This window comes from Chiloscyllium punctatum, chromosome 19 (assembly GCF_047496795.1).
Source record: "Chiloscyllium punctatum isolate Juve2018m chromosome 19, sChiPun1.3, whole genome shotgun sequence".
Lineage (NCBI taxonomy): Eukaryota > Metazoa > Chordata > Chondrichthyes > Orectolobiformes > Hemiscylliidae > Chiloscyllium > Chiloscyllium punctatum.
In genome coordinates, this window is record NC_092757.1 from 42,521,794 (window position 1) to 42,526,018 (window position 4,225).

Consider the following 4,225-nt stretch of genomic DNA (forward strand, 5'->3'; position numbering starts at 1 on the left):
GCCATTTTCTTTGTTTACAAAGTGACAGTTCATCGTCATCAGGAGTCTGTAACAGCACATTGAAAAACTCTCACAGACTATTTTAACCTGGAAAGGAGAGTGTTTTTGTGAGAGGCTGGTTAGAAGGCTTGAAATTACCAGAACTTTGAGAAGTACCCAGAGACCTGTGCCTTTCAGCTCAGAGTGATCTTCATCGTGCAGGACTCTGCTATGGGGCAACTGAGTTAGCAATTAAAATGCCTAAAAAGCTCATATTGGGAGCTTTAACCAGGATGTCTCACTGTCAGTGTCTAAATGATGACATTAATGCAAATGTGCAAACTACTGCCAACAAGTGCATCTCACAAGTGCATGATACCATTTTTCTCAGGATTTGTGAGAACATCTTAACTGCTGAGTCATTCTCAAAGAGCAGACACTCAACTTTGAGATTTTCATTGGCCACCCATTGGCACAGGGAGTCACTGACTGCACCCAAGAGCAATCCTTGTGACCCCAGATCTCTCTAGAATCAACATTTACTGGAAAAGTCTCCACTCCATCAATCTGCATCTGCAAAAAGATCATTTGCATGTCTTTGCAAGATTCCAAGGAGATACTCTGATACTTCCACCTGTCAGTAGCTGACTCCATGGAGACAAAGGTTATTGTGTGAATTTATGGCTAGTGATGTCTGTGAGGAGCCCTGACAATGACACCGGGAAGAGGTAAGATCAAATCTATATGATCACAAGAGTTGGCACTAACCAAGTAATCAAGATGGTAAAAATGCAATTTAATTGTCAGGACAGGTCGAGGAATGTCATTCAGTGAAGTGTGAGTCCAGACGCTGTGATTTTTTTGTCTGATGCTAGAGTTTTAGCGATATGCTCAGGCTGTAGGTGGGAGAATCCAGTCTTCCTGGTCCATAGGGGTAACAATGGCATTGGCAGATCAAAGAAGGAGGCTCTGCATAAGCAGTGTGAGGAGCAAGCTACCGAATCAAGAGGAAAGGCCTCAAAACTCATGATCATTGGATTATTACCTGAGGCTATGTGCAAATTGACAGAAAATATCAGACTAGTGAGATCTGTGTGTCACTCAAACACTGGTATGAAAGAAGTGGGCTCCGAGTCATGGGGTATTGTCACCAATACTGGGAAAGTGGACATTATATTATTAGGATGGTCCCCAGCTGAACAGTGCTGGGACTAATGTTCCTGAAAACTGCATAACTAGGAATGCAGAGAGAATATTAAACTAAATAGTGGGACAAGAGATTACATTTGGGGCGATATAAAAATCAAAATGCATAGGTGAAGCCAAACTAAAAGGCATTGATATGGGAAATACTAAACAGACCTATACAGGAAGGAACAGAGAGTATAAAGTGTAAGTCAATAGATGAGGCTAGAGTTTATAAAAAGTAAATGATAAACCTAAAAACTTTCACCTGGTTTCACATAGCATTTGCATTGAACTGGATGAACCGAGCATGCGAATAGAAATAGATCAAGCTGGTAACCAGTACAGAGTCAAAACATGTGGTGCTGGAAAAGCACAGTCAGTCAGGCAGCATCTGAAGAGCAGGTAATGTCATTCTTGATGAAGGGCTTATGCTTGAAATGTCGACTCTCCTGCTCCTCAGATGCTGCCTGACTGGCTGTGCTTTTCCTGCACCACATGTTTTGACTCTGATCTCCAGCATCTGCAGTCCTCACTTTCTCCTGGTAACCAGTACAGTCACAGTTACAGGGTGTCATGGATTAGTACCTGAATCCCGGAGGGTAAAGGATTAACATACAGAAGGAACCAGGCATACAGGTCCACAGTTCGCTAAAAGTGGTAGCACTAGTGGATAAGATGGTCCAGAAGGTGTATGGCATGCTTACCTTCATCAATTGGTGCCTAGAGTATAACAACTCGCAAGTCATGTTGCAGCTCTATCGAAGTTTGGAATATATTGTGCAGTGCCATTCACCACACTATTAGAAGGATGTGGTGCTTTAGAGTGGGTGCTTAAAAGGTTTACCAGAATGTTGCCTGGTTTGGAAGGTCCTTAAAGGTCAATGAGGCTGTCTGTGTGTGAAACTTCAGATATGGGTGACATCCTAAATGAATATTTTGCGATAGCATTTACTGTCGAGAAAGACTTGGAATCTAGGGAACTCAGGGAGATAAATAGTGATGTCTTGAAAAGAGTCCACATTACAGAAGAGGAGATGCTGGAGATCTTAAAACACATAAAGGTAGATAAATCTCTGGGACCTGATCATGTGTATCCTAGGACATTATGGGAAGCTAGGGAGGAAATTTCAGGACCCTGAGCTAAGATATTTATATCATTGATAGCCATGGGTGAGGTGCCTGAAGACTGGAGCGTGTCTTTACTTAAGAAAGGCTGCAAGGAAAAGCCAGGAAACTCCAGACTAGTGAACCTAATGTTAGTGGTAGGTTAGTTGTTGGCAGGGATTCTGAGACAGAATCTACATGCATTTGTAAAGGCAAGGACTGATTAGGGATAGTCAGCATGGGAAATTGTATCTCACAAATTAGAGTTTTATGAAGAGGGGATCAAGAAGATTGATGAAGGCAGAGCGATAGACATTATCTCTATGGACCTTACCAAGGCCGACAGGTTTCTGCATGATAGGCTGATTAGTCAGGTGAGGTTAGACCAGGGAGAGATAGCCAATTGGATACAAAATTGGCTTGACGGCAGGAGACTGAGGATGGTGGTAGAGGGTTGCTGTTCAGACTGGAGACCTGTGACCACCAGTCTGCCACCAATATCAGTGCTGAGTCTACTGCTGTTAGTCACTTGTATAAATGATTTGGATGAGAATAAGGAGGCATGTTTTGATAGTCTGTGAATGAGACAAAATTGGTGCTTTGGTGGATAGTGAAGAAGATTATCTCAAGAGTACAACAAGATCTTGATCAACTGGGCCAGTGATCTGAGGAATGGCAGATTGAGCTAATTCAGATAAATGTGAGGTGTTGCATTTTGGTAAAACAAACCAGGGCACAACTTACACAGTTAATGGTAGGGCCGTGGGGATTGTTGTCCGACAGAGAGGCCTAACGGGTGCAGTACATAATCCCTTGAAGGTGGCGTCACAGGTAGACAGAGTCGTGAAGAAGGCATTTGGCATGCTTGTCTTGCACAGTGGTTAGCACTGCTGCCTCACAGCGCCAGTGACCCGGGTTCAATTCCCGCCTCAGGCGACTGACTGTGTGGAGTTTGCACGTTCTCCCCGTGTCTGCGTGGGTTTCCTCCGGGTGCTCCGGTTTCCTCCCACACTCCAAAGATGTGCAGGTCAGGTGAATTGGCCATGCTAAATTACCCGTAGTGTTAGGTAAGGGGTAGATATAGATGTAGGGGTATGGGTGGGTTACGCTTCGGTGGGGCGGTGTGGACTTGTTGGGCCGAAGGGCCTGTTTCCACACTGTAAGTAATCTAATCTAATCAGTCAGAGCACTGAGTATAAAAGTTGGAACATCATATTAAAGCTGTACAGGACATTGGTAAGGCCACATTTACAGTACTGGGTACAATTCTGGTTGACCTGCTATAGGAAGAATGTTATTAAACTGGAAAAGGTTAAGAAAGATTTATTAAGACGTTATTGAGATTGAAAGGTTTGAGTTATAAGAGGCTGGATAAGGCTGGATAGGCTAGGACTTTTTTTTCATGGAGTATAGGAGGCTGAGGGGTGACCTTATAGAGGTGTATCAAATAATGAAAGGCATAGATAAGGTGAATAGCCAACTTCTTTTCCCCAGGATAGGGGAGTCCAGAACTATAGAGTATAAGTTTAAGGTGAGAGGGGAAAGATTTTAAAATGACCTAAGCGGCATCTTTTTCACACGCATGGAATGAGCTGTCAGAGGAAGTAATAGTGGCAGGTACAATTACAATATTTAAAAGACATTTGGACAGGTACATAGATAAGAAAGGTTTAGAGGGCTATGGGCCAAATGCAGAAAAATGGGACTGGTTCAGTTTAGGAAATCTCGCTGGGATGGACAAGTTGGACTGAAGGGCCTGTTTCCATCTATATGACTCTATGAATTAGAGGTGGCTCACTTGCTCAAGGACAATTAGGGATGGACAATAAATGCTGTCCTAGCCCGTAGTCTCCACATCCCAGGAATAATTCAAATAAAGTCAGTCAATCCCACCAAAATACAATTATTGCATCCAGTAATGACAAGAACCAAGAACAGTGAATGATCACAATGA